At 38.6% G+C, this 13,664-nt stretch overlaps 1 protein-coding gene across 3 annotated transcripts in view; it reads left to right on the forward strand.

Moving 5' to 3' along the window:
* Nucleotides 1–13,664, forward strand: part of cers6 (ceramide synthase 6) — a 254,477-nt gene that overhangs the window by 99,015 nt on the left and 141,798 nt on the right. The window lies entirely within an intron of this gene.

Here is a 13,664-nt window from a genome sequence, read left to right on the forward strand (position 1 = left end):
TTGACAAATACTGTAGCACGAAAGAAAATTGCACAAAAAGCAATGATTTATTCTTAAAATGCTAAGCTAGAACTAAATTACCAATTAATTAGAGGGTAGGAGGTAGAAGGGAAGTATTACTTTTGGGTTGAAAAGTGCTTAACGAGACATTTAGGAAAGAGTTTTCAGACTTGTACTGTTTGCTAATTAAGCACATGGATTTGCATTCATTGAATTATTGCAAACTGGTCAAATTCACATGCAATACCGAACTGGGAATGTTCCCCAAATCTGAGGAAGAGTAAGGGCTATGGAATATATGGAATGAAATGTTACTCAGCAGGGCAATGATACATGAATTCTATTTGTTATTCTTTTCACAAGATGTGGTGTCACTGGATAGGCCAGCATTGTTGTCAATTGTGAAGTGAAACAAATTGCCTGAAGACTAGCATATGTGATGTTGGGGATCTCATGAAAGAGCCAAGATAGATTATCCATTTGGGACTTCTGGCTGAAAATGGTTGCAAATGCTTCAGCCTTGTCGTTTGCGCTGATATCTTCCATCATTTAAGATGATGATACTTGAGCAATCTTCTATGGCCAGCTATTTAATTATCCACTATTATTCATAACTGGATGTGGCAGGATGGCAGACTTTAGATCTAGTGGTAGATAAGAGTAAAAAAGCCCACAAGATTAATCAAATACAGTCAGAAGAATGAATAAAGACTGGCAAAAGCTTGACCTGTAATTCTTGAAAGGAGTCAGTTGAGGTGACTGTATAAAGACTAATGATGATAAATGATGTAAAAAGGTTAGCTTTACAAAATACTTCAGAGCATTTTTTTTGAATCACAGAAATAAAGAGATCTGATTTTTTTTCAAATCTGTGCCATTGTGTTAAGATTTCAGATCACCTGTGCCCTGTAGCACTGGGAGCAGGAATATGAGCATCCTCATCAATGATCCTGTTCATATTCTGCACACTCAGCGCAATTAATCCTTCTATTTTGGTGGTGTCAAATCGAACTTGGGTTCCTGGTACTGCGAGGCAGCAGTGCTAGCTACTGAGCCACTGTGCCATTCATGGTTGTTCTCCATTAAAGTGGAATGCCTATCCAAGCAACGTTTGACAATTGTGAGTACAACCTTTAAAAGCTAAATCTGAATGACGATCACAGCAGAAAGGCGACAGATTAGCAGGTACATAGGAAAGCACTTGGCTCAACAAATTGACTGTTTGTACATGCATTGATAGACCTAGGGTAAGGACATTGCACCAAATTATAATAGAAAAAAACATGCACACAGCTCACAATAACAGACTTTTGAAACCTCTTTCAAGAAATCATACAAAAGCTCGGTGGAGAAGACAGCTGTAGCAAAGTATCCATAGTGACATAGAAGGAATTGACACAGGTGCTCCGTATTAAATTTTTCACTGACAGCTGTGAACTAGTACTAGTGTTCACTAAATCAACAATAATGGGCAAAATAAACACATCAGCCACTTTCTCTTTTCCTTGCTAATCACCACTATATTCTTAAATGAAGAATTATATGGCTAACTCTTCGCACTCCACTCTGATTAAAGAAATGCAATGATTTGAGAGCTTATTCTTCACCATCTACCCTAACAGTAATTATTTTATTCAAACAATCAAATCACCTTGGGTCACTTTTGCAGGATTGTAACACCAGCTCTCTCACATCAATTTTATAATGTTTTCTCGTTTCACCATGACAGCTCCAGGAATTTGAATTCAGTTAAAATCTAGTTTGAGCAGTTGTAACCATGAAATTCTCATTGAATGTCATAAAAATAATCTGGTTTACTGTTTTCCTTTAGTAAAGGAAATCTGCCATCTTTACATGGTCTGACTTGTTTATGACTCCAGACCCACAGCAATGTGATTGACCCTAAGCTATCTTCTAAAATGACCAAATAAACTGTTCAGTTCCAGGTTAATTAGAGGTGTGTAGCAAATGCTGATCTTGCCAGTAATGCCCATATACCATGAAAGAAGAAATATGCTGGAAAGATAACAACGTAAGAAGTCAATTTTAGTTTTCTTTGCTCCAGATCCTGTGATACCCCAGATGAATTAGTCACCCAGTCAACCTGACTGTTTCATGAGGAGAAATCTCATTGACTCTAGGACACCCCTGGAGCAGAAAATTTTCAGCATTCTACTCAAAGTTAACAACAGAAGATATTCATTGCAAACAGATAATTATCTCAATATAGTTTGAGTTGTACTTATATATTCTCATAATGCTGCTGAAGAAGTGCTTTGAGTTGCTTTGAGAAGTCTTGGAACCTGCATGTGTATTGTCACTCCACATGATTAGTGGGAGTCTTTGAATTTATTCTATTTTTGGTTCCAAAAGTGGATAAGAAGTGAACGCCAATTTAGAATTTGTCATGAGGAAATGCTGGCCTGTTAATTTTTGCATCGGCTAGACAGGGCGTAGACCTGACTAGGTGCATCCTACCATTACCCTCACATAACGATTTAAATATCAGGGCATTGGGAATAAGATTGCATGGTTATTAACAAATGTACATTCCACTGGTATGGATCTCATGTAATCAATCACATAACTCAGATTGGTGCACTTTTTTTGACCTTGGTAACCTATATTTTAATTTTCTTAGGGATTCAGTGTTGGAGAAATTGTGGTTTTGGGAACTGTCATCCCAGTATGACTCCAACATACTTTATGATATTGACTTGGCTTCTTTGCTAACGGCAGTGCATCTAGCTGTTCAAGCGAACTGTATTTTAAACAAAGAATTTGACAAAAGCTTTGTAATAGTGTGATAACATTACACAGCCTTTACATTTTACCATTTCACTGTAATAAGGCAGATGTTTTCAGCATTCTTCTTTGTGTAGTGTGGATGCAGGATTTTGCTGAAGGACATTGGATACACTTGTTCATTAATTTATTGGAAATATTGCTTGACTAGCAATCCTGAAGTGAGGAAGATGTAAACGCACTTTTGCCCGAGTGCTATGAATTATTCAGTCAATAAATTAAATGACTTAAAATGAATCACTGACTTTCACAAGCAGCTTTACCTTGAAAGCATTCCCAAAGTACATCAATATGAATAATTAGTAAATTGAAAAGTGACTTTGATAAATGACTGAGCTGTAGTAAGTTATGATTCTGTTGGAAGCCTGACCCACGTCCATTTTATCCACTTGCTTTTTGTCTTGATCTTGTTTCTCAGTTTGAACAGATAGTCAGTCTATGAAAATAATTTGTAGAAGAAACTTGTCATTGTTATTATCTAAGTAAGGATTGAGTATTTATTTTATGGTTAAGACTTCTACTTGAAGTGTATCCAAAATAGATTTTTTGTTATTCACTAATGGGTAACAAATATCGCTGGCTGGGCCAGCATTTATTGCCCATCCCTACTTTTGAGAAGGTGATGGTGGATTGCCTTCTTAAACTGCTGCAGTCCACATGCTTTAGGTTGACCCATAATACCTTTCCAGAAGGAATGTCAGGATTTTGACCATGCAACAGTGAAGAAACAGTGATATATTTCTAAGTTAGGATGGTGAGTAGCTTCAACACTGACCTGGTCACTGTTTGATCTAGTCACTATATTGTTGCTGCTTGTGGGACCTTGCTCTGCGCAAATTAACTGTTGGGTTTGTTGAATTACAATAGCAAGTAGTCTTGAAGATTACTTAATTGGCTATAAAGCACTATGACTTCAAATATCCAAATAAGTTACTTCTTCAGTCTTTACTCAGAAATGCACATCAACTGTTTCCCTCCCTTATCAGTCGTATAGTTGGCCTTAGCTGTTAGAATAAATAACGTTTCATTACTGAACATGGGAACACAGAATTTAGCTCTAAGAGGAAGCCATTCTGCCCAATTGAATCTGTGGACTCTGATTTGTAGGGGTGTTGCCTCAGAATCTACTTGCTAACCAATCAGACAGGACTTTCTGTGGGTCATTCAACACAGGGGCCTGATTAGGACTGTCCCTTTCCCTATGCCTGCAAGAAAGCTTGCAGTGGGTGGCCTTCTTACTTGTTGTAACCCTCCTGAATACCTGCAGTGGTGAGATAATGTCCTTTAATGGCCACACTGGATCGCAGTGCTTCAAGAAGGTAGCTCAACACCATCAAGGACATCGGGGCAGTAAATGCTGGTCATCCAGCAACATCTACATTCCAGGAATGAAAAAACAAACTTAAGGTGTCAATTGACCTCCTGATTGGTCACACCTTCGGTTACCATCCCAGTGTCTGCATAATTCAAAGAAGCAGAAAGGTGACCACTCACTGCCTTCTTTCCAGCACTGATTCCCTCCACCTGCCTCCTAAACTACTGCTGTGGATAGCGTTAAATTCTGCCAATGTGTGCAAAACCATGCAAGCTACACGTCACTATTATCAACTCCAAAGCAGCAGTGAGAAGTTTTGAAAACCTTTCAAAAGCACTGAATCATTTATATGCTTATTCTTGTGGACTAGGAATAATGCCTTACTGCCTGTTAATGCTCCATAAAGAACATGCTGGAATAATTTATCGTAGTTCTGATTTGAATTTCTATCTTCATAACTTCCTAGGACTGCAAGAAAAATATCTATCAGATGATGGATAACCTAATAAAAACTAAAGCTGCAAATGTTTCTCTGTCAAGGTGTCTTGAATTTATGCATTTACCAGAATAATTTAAATTAAGATATTTTAGATGAAACAAATTTTTAGAGAAAGGCGCAAGGTACTTCACATGAAAACTGAGACCGAAACAAATTTTGCATTTGTAAGAAATCAGTTTAAAAAATAGTTTGCATTTGCATTGCATCCTTAATGTAAAAAAAAACTACTCAAAGACTTCCTATTTAGAAGTTTATATGGCTGTAGAAGCATAAGAAAAAGGTGTGGGAGTAGGCCAATCTGCCCTCCAGTCCAGGCAGCATCCTGGTAAACCTCCTCTGAACCGTCTCCAAAGCATCCACATCTTTCCGATAATAGGGCGCCCAGAACTGGACGCAGTATTCCAAGTGCGGTCTAACCAAAGTTTTATAGAGCTGCAACAAGATCTCACGACTCTTAAACTCAATCCCCCTGTTAATGAAAGCCAAAACACCATATGCTTTCTTAACAACCCTGTCCACTTGGGTGGCCATTTTAAGGGATCTATGTATCTGCACACCAAGATCCCTCTGTTCCTCCACGCTGCCAAGAATCCTATCCTTAATCCTGTACTCAGCTTTCAAATTCGACCTTCCAAAATGCATCACCTCGCATTTATCCAGGTTGAACTCCATCTGCCACCTCTCAGCCCATCTCTGCATCCTGTCAATGTCCCGCTGCAGCCTACAACAGCCCTCTACACTGTCAACGACACCTCCGACCTTTGTGTCGTCTGCAAACTTGCTGACCCATCCTTCAATCCCCTCATCCAAGTCATTAATAAAAATTACAAACAGTAGAGGCCCAAGGACAGAGCCCTGTGGAACCCCACTCACCACTGACTTCCAGGCAGAATATTTTCCTTCTACTACCACTCGCTGTCTTCTGTTGCCCAGCCAATTCTGTATCCAAGCAGCTAAATTCCCCTGTATCCCATTCCTCCTGACCTTCTGAATGAGCCTACCATGGGGAACCTTATCAAATGCCTTACTGAAGTCCATATACACCACATCCACAGCTCGACCCTCATCAATGTTTCTAGTCACATCCTCAAAAAACTGGATAAGGTTTGTAAGGCATGACCTACCCCTCACAAAGCCGTGTTGACTGTATTTGATCAAGCCATGCTCTTCCAGATGGTCATAAATCTTATCCCTCAGAATCCTTTCTAACACTTTGCAGACGACAGACGTGAGACTTACTGGTCTATAATTGCCGGGGATTTCCCTATTTCCTTTCTTGAAGAGAGGAATTACATTTGCCTCTCTCCAGTCCTCAGGTACGACTCCAGTGGAGAGCGAGGATGCAAAGATCTTCGCAAGTGGCGAAGCAATTGCATTTCTCGCTTCCCAAAGCAGCCGAGGACAAATCTGGCCCGGGCCTGGCGACTTGTCAATCTTAATGTTTGACAAAATTTTCAGCACATCAGCTTCCTCTATCTCTATCCATTCCAGCATGCACACCTGCTCTTCAAAGGTTTCATTCACTACAAAGTTCGTTTCTTTCGTAAAGACAGAAGCAAAAAACTCATTTAGGGGCAAAAAACTCATTTATCTTCATACAGTTTGATTCCTTTAGCCCTAAACACTAATTCCTTCTTGAAAAAATCTAAAACAGTACATTGTTTTGACCTCAACTACTTTCTGTAGCACAGATTTACCATTCTCTTGGTGAAGAAATTTCTTCTCACCTCGGTCCTGAATAGCCTACCCTGTATGTTTGGAACATGATTCCTGGTTCTTGATCCCCAGTTATGAGGAATATTCTGCGTTTAACCTATCTAGTTCTGTTTGAATTTTGTGTTACTAAATAATACCGTTAGAAAATTATAGGAAAGAATGCTGTACCTATAGAGCTGGAGATACAGATACGTGAATGAAAGCTTGTTCTTTTAAATGGACTTCGAAGAGTCTTGCCGAGAAGGAGAGAGAAATAGAACAGTACAGTCCCAGGTAGTAGATCCTACCGGAGATGATTGAAGGCAGAACTAAGTATGATGATGTGCAAAAGATTGGAGACAAAGAATTGAATGATGTGAGAGAGATCATAAGGCAACACAATTCTGCAGAGGTATAATGGGGGAACTCAATGAATCATTTTGGATAAACGTTTTGAATTTAATGTATCAGGAGTCAAGAAGAAAAATAAATCAGTAAAGATGAGTGATTTCATTTTAAAAATATATACTTTGTTCATAAAAATTGTAAAAGTACATTAATAAATAGTTCATGTCTAAAATGGCGTAATACATTATACATATTTATTTATCTCAATTTTTGCATATCATTTAAAATATACTCTGGTATGTGTATCCCAAAGGGTTTTACATGGGTTTCACCCTGTCATTGCAGTGTACCAGGAAGGCACTTGAATGTGGCCTTTGCTAATCGATCTTTTGCATTACCTGCCCAGGTTTAGTGCATCCCCCGGACATTGAAACAAGACATTTTGCAATAGTCCAAGGTTTGCACAGTATGGTGCAAGTAGTAATAATGCTAAAGTATCAATCCAGTAACTCAGCTAATGTTCTGGGGACCTGGGTTCAAACCCTGTTGTGCCTGTTGGTAGGATTTTAACTTAATAAAAAAACACTGAAATTAAGAATTTACTGATGACTATGAAACCGTTGTTAGCTGTCAGAGAAATCCATTTGGCTAGCTAATATCCTTCAGCATAGGAAACTTGCTATCTTCACCTTGTCTAGCCTACATATGACACCAGACCCACAGCAATGTGGTTCACTCTCAGCTGCCCTCTGAAATGGCCTAACAAGACATTGGTTGTTTCAATTGCTATGAAGTCTCAACAAAGAAGTGAAATCAATGTACCACCTGGCACTGAAAGAGACAATGTCAACCCTGCAGAGTTCTATATCCTAACATCTGGGGCTAATGTCATAATGTGGAGAGTTGTCTCACAGACTGGTCAAGCAACAGCCTGACATACTCATACACATGGAATCATTCCTTACAGGGAACATCCCAGACACCACCATCGCCATCCCTGAATATATCTTGAACCATTGGCTGGACAATCCCAGCAGAGTTGGAGCCACATTGGTATAAGTTGGAATGGAGCAGCCTTTGGAGTACTCCGCATTGATTCCAGACCCCATGAAGTCTCATGGTTTCAGGTTAAATATAGGCAAGGAAATTTCCTCCTGGTTACCACATACCATCCTCCTTCCACTGATGAATGAATACTCTTCCATGTTGAACAACACTTGGAAGAAGCACTGAGGATTGTAAGGGTGCAAAATGTACTCTGGTTGGGGGACTTCGGAGTCCACCACCAAGAGTAGCTTGGCACAGCACTACTGATACCATGACATCAGTCTATTCTTGTGGATGTGAGTTTGCTCGCTGAGCTGGAAGGTTAGTTTTCAGACGTTTCGTCACCATTCTAGGTAACATCATCAGTGAGCCTCCGACGAAGCGCTGGTGTTATGTCCCGCTTTCTATTTATCTGGTTAGGTTTCCTTGGGTTGGTGATGTCATTTCCTGCGTTAGTGATGTCACCATCATGGAACATCACCAACCGAAGGAAACCTAAACAGATAAATAGAAAGTGGGACATAACACCAGCGTTTTGTCGGAGGCTCACTGATGATGTTACCTAGAATGGTGACGAAACATCTGAAAACTAACCTTCCAGCTCAGCGAGCAGAACCTCAACCTGAGCTACAAATCTTCTCAAAACTCGCTAGTCTATTCTTGATCATCGGTAAAGTGATGGAAGCTGTCATCAACTTTTCTAACAAGCAGCACTTATTCAGCAATAATCTGCTTAGTGACGCCCAATTTGAGTTCTGTCAGAGCCACTCAACTCCTGACCACATTACAACCCTGATTCAAACATGGACAAAAGAGCTGAAGTGAGAGTGACAGCCCTTGACATCAAGGGGTCAGACCTTGCACATTGAAAGATGGTATTCGTTGTTGGGGCTCAGTCAGCTGAGCTCCAGGACATCCTGTAGGAGCTCGTCCAGGTGTAGGCTTAGGCCCAACCATCTTCAGCTGCTTCTTTAATGGCCTTCCCTCCATCATAAGGTCAGAAATGGGCTTGTTTGCCAACGATTGCACAATGTTCAGCACCATTTGTGGTACCTCAGATACTGAAGCAGTCCATTTTCAAATACAAGAAGATCTGGACAAAATCCAGTCTTGACCTGACAAGTGGCAAGTAGCGTTAATGCCACCTATATGCCAGGCAATGACCTTCTCCAATTATAGACCCTTTACCTTCAATGGTGTCACTGAATTCCCCCGCTATCAACATCTTTGGGGTTAACATTGACCAAAATCTGAACTGGACTTGCCACATAAATGCCATGTATACAACATCAGGCACGAGGTTAGGAATACTGCAACCAGTAACTCAACACCTGACTCCCCAAAGCTTGTCTATCATCTATCAGGACAGCGACAGAATACTCCCTACTGGCCTGTGCAGATGCAGCTCCAACAACTCAGGAGGAATTACAAAAGTTAATTGTGGGGGATATTTGAGATTTGTGTTGTGGTGTTATGACTGTATCTTGGCCGTAGTAGCAGCATAAATGTTATTACATGAAAGAAATTAATACATTGTTGCCCCATTCCATTTTGCTTACCTAAGATAGCTTCTGTCTTCAGCTATAAGCAGCATTAATATGCAAACAAGGTGCAACAGAATTGTCTGTTGTGAAAAATTTATATTTTGATCAAGCTGGTCATTCAGCAGATGAATTAAAGTGATAATATTCTTTTTTTTCATACCTAAAATCATTTTAGTGTGTATTCCAGGTAATTAAAATGAAAACATAAACTGTCTGGAAGACACTGAAACTCAAATAACTCTTGCTATACCCTTTACGCTAACAGCTGTACCCAACCCAGTGCCTGGAAACCCTGGAAGTCTATGATAAGTTGAAGCAAAGATAACTAAGTATATGTTAGAACGTAAGAAACTGGGTGTATAGCAAAATAAAGGCACTCAGTCTTGTTTCACACATTATTCTAAAAGGATAGAGAGAACAAACTCGGCAGAGATCCAACAGAACTATTTTTGCCAACTTAAAAGGTCTCATTAAATAGATGAAATTCTGAAAGAAATGTGGCTTGCTGAGAGGCAATGCACATTGGTATGAGAAAGTGAAAAGTAATCATATTATAAGGTCAGCACCGATAGAAAACAATTTGTTGTGAGGAGTGAGTGTTCACTGAAAACATCCAATCAATGGGAAGACAGTTTAATCAGTACATCTGAGCAAGGTGATCCATTTAAACTATATGCCAACATGATAGTGACTTAAAGCAATTATCAACACAAATTGTATGTTTATAAAAGACAGTTATTACCTTTTACTGAACAACTGATGAGAACTAAGCAGTGACTTTTGTTTTGTTAAAGTTTCTTCCTTATTCTTTCAGTCTCAATAGTTGTCAGACGACCTTGCTGTTTGATCCAAACTGTATTGTGCTACATAAGTGTTGATCAGTGACATTCTGTAAAGAATTCATCAAGCCTCTGCAATTTTGCTCACTTGCACAAAGTTGCACTGTCTCCAGTTTGCATCCAAAATTGTTCTCCATTTTTTAGTAGGATGGAATCATTTTAACCAAAGCAACATATTCATTCTAAATTAGATAATGTTGAAATAAGAGCTGCAGTTCTTTCAATAAAAATGACTTTCTTGCCCTAGAAAACAGCAACCCTTGTTGGAAGTTAATAGATTTCTCTTTACTAAATTATTTATTATTGAGGAAACATTAAAGGGACCAAATACAATGTTGATACAAACACCATTAGGTGGGAATGTAATAGTGTAAAACAAAGAACTGTGGATGTTGGAGATTTCATACTTGGAAGAGATGGTAGATTGACAATGAAACAAAACTGAATATTGGAGCTCTGACAAAGCATCGCTGGACTTGAAACATTAACTGTTTTTCTACTGCACAGATGCTACCAGTCCTGCTAGTTTCTGCAGCAGTTTCTATTTTTGTTTCAGGTGGGAATGTGATCTGTGTGATAGGTGGAAGTGATATTATGATATAAAGTTTCTACAGCTTTGTTTTGAAAGTGAATGTTTATAAGTGGACAAAGTAAACTGTTGTGTATTAGCCTTTCAGTTTAGAAGGTCAGAGTTTTTTTCTCTTTTGAATCTATTAATCTTTTCTTTTGATTCCCCCAATTGCAGTGGAAACATTCATAGCTCAAGAAAAGGCATTGGTGTTTCAGGGGCAAGTTTTGTAGAAATCTTGGCTAAAGCTAGAAGTGTAAAACAGTCACTCCCAAGGAAAAGAGATAACAAGGTGTAGAGCTGGATGAACACAGCAGGCCAAGCAGCATCAGAGGAGCAGGAAAGCTGACGTTCCCGGACTAGACCCTTCTTCAGAAAATGTTCAGAAATTTTCTGAAGAAGGGTCTAGGCCCAAAACATCATCTTTCCTGCTCCTCTGATGCTGTTTGGCCTGCTGTGTTCATCCAGCTCTACACCTTGTTATCTCAGATTCTCCAGCATCTGCAGTTCCTACTACTCCTGAGGAAAAGATGGTTTAGCACTGTTTAAAAAATAGGTTACCTCAGTATGTGCAGTTTGGTTTATAAGTTCCAGACCACAAGTGTTTAGTTATAAACCTAATAAAGTTATTTGTAGCTGAAAAAGTCTAGGCTTAGTTATTGGAAGGCTCCAGGATGAGACTATCAACTTTTCAAGAAAGAGATTAAAGCCAAAGGTAAATTAACCCCTATGCTTGTGAAAGTCAAGGGAATTCTCTTTGGTACAACTAATTAAATTGAGTGCTTTTGAGATAAATCGGATTACCTTTTTCCAAGTAGTTTGTAAATGTTTAAACCTGTTTGATATGTAAATGGTTTGATTTAATCTACTTTATCTTCATTTTGTTTGCATAACAAACTTCTCTTGAGAAAACCAAATCTGCTGTATTGCTTATTTTTGTTGCAGTGAAATAATTTTCTTTTAAAATCAAAAAGATATAAAATATTATCTATCAAAACTGATTTCAATATGAGACTTGACTTGTCCAGCACATAACTTCAGCAAGGATTATAACAACTGGATTTCCTGGCACGATTTTGAATTCACTGAATTTAAGAGGTTTCTGTGCCTTTAGTTTGAAAGTAATTGCTATATGCCAGTTCTGAATACAAAACTGCTTTGTTGTGGATGTTTACTGCATGGAGTTGAAGATGGCTTTGAATGTTGCCCAGAGTCTTCTGGAAGTGGAAGATATAACTGTGAATTATTTAAAATCTTTGATTAAAGCCAAACTGAGAGATTTGCAGCTAAATTGATGGTAGACATAAAAGCAGGATCTATAAGAATGAGATACTTAAATCCAGCATTTACAATTGTGAAAAAAGGAAACCTGAAATTGATGTGTCATGATTGGAATTAGCTAAGATGTGGCTAGAAATTTAAAACAACTGGACTTACAGACAGATCAAAAGACGTGAATGAGAGGAGACAGTCAAAGAGTGGGAAGATGAAATTAGAAAAAATTTATCTCCAAAGAGATAGGGAAAACAAACAGCTTAGAGCAAAGAGGGATGGAAAAGATACTGTGTGTAGAGAACAGATATAAGGACACCAAACAAATAAAGGAAAAATATTAGAATCAATAAGTGATAACAAACATTGTATTCTTTTATTGTAATAGGATTTGATGTTCAAAAGCCAATTGCTGGAAGTTAAATAGAAAATGGACTACAGCATAAGAATGTCCAATGAATCTTGAGAAATTAAGCTTCGTGAAAGGACGCAGGTAGTAAATCTGTACCCGTGGTACAAAATGAACATGTTTCCTTGGAATGCAGTAAGAAAGGAGAGATAGCTCAGAATTGTCATGAAAATTATTTTTCAAATATTTGCAAAGAGAATCAGACCACTGAGGATTCTAAATATTATAGTTCAGAAGAGGTGGTATTTTGCTTTGAATCTAGGAAGTTAATCAATAACAATATTGAGAGAAACTGGAGCAACACAGTCACTGATGCTAGCTGCTGATGCTGTTTGTCTTCCAGAAGCATTAATGAAAGAGAAAATGTTAATTGGAGGTATATATGGAGGTTACAAATCAATCTCATTCGACCAAATTTAGATAAAGACTAATTTGATAAATGATGAAGTTGAGATGGAGTGATGAAACAAATTCCTACAGAAGGAATTGATTTTATTTTGGGATGAATATTGGCCTCATTAAGGGCGTTTGAAAAACCAGTGGAAATAGAAGAAACTGAAACATACAAGAGGAACATTTTGACTTGTTCCTTAATTTTATTATTGACCATATCTTGAGCCCATAGAGTTGGACAGAAAGAAAAGAAAATGAGTCCATGAATCAGGGAGACAATTTTAAAATTCAGTTATTGGATACAATTTTCAAACCCTATAATTAAAATTGATGATGAGAAAGAGAATGAGGCTGATATTTATAATAAGCCCATTTTCTTGAATAGAAATGCAACAAACAGATTCAGAATTGAAAAGTTATGTCAAACAATCAACTGGTAGACTGAATCAGAAACAAAGTATTAATGAAGAAAAGGATGTCACTTCAAATACCAGCTCTTAAGGAATGGGCAGTGCTCCTTCAAATGGTGGAATGTTAGTTTGTCCTTACCAATCACACCCTAATGCAACCATTTGGTATAATTGCAATTTCAGCTGTTGTGACGTTATCAGGGTGTTTGAGAAGTAAGCACCGGCTATTCACAGCTGCCAAAATGAAATAATAGAATCCCTACAGTGCAGAAAGAGGCCATTTGGGTCATCAGGTCTGCACCAATCCTCCAAAGAGTATCCACCCAGACCCCACGCTATCCTCTTAACCCCGCATTTACTATGGCGAATCCACCTAACCTGCATGTTTTTGGATTGTGGGAAGAAACCAGAGCACCTGGAAGAAACCCACATAGACACAGGGAGAATGGGCAAATGCCACACAGATAGCCATTCAAGACTAGCATCAAACACAGGTCCCTGGTGCTGTGAGGTGGCAGTG

Source organism: Stegostoma tigrinum, chromosome 7, assembly GCF_030684315.1.
Source record: "Stegostoma tigrinum isolate sSteTig4 chromosome 7, sSteTig4.hap1, whole genome shotgun sequence".
Classification (NCBI taxonomy): domain Eukaryota; kingdom Metazoa; phylum Chordata; class Chondrichthyes; order Orectolobiformes; family Stegostomatidae; genus Stegostoma; species Stegostoma tigrinum.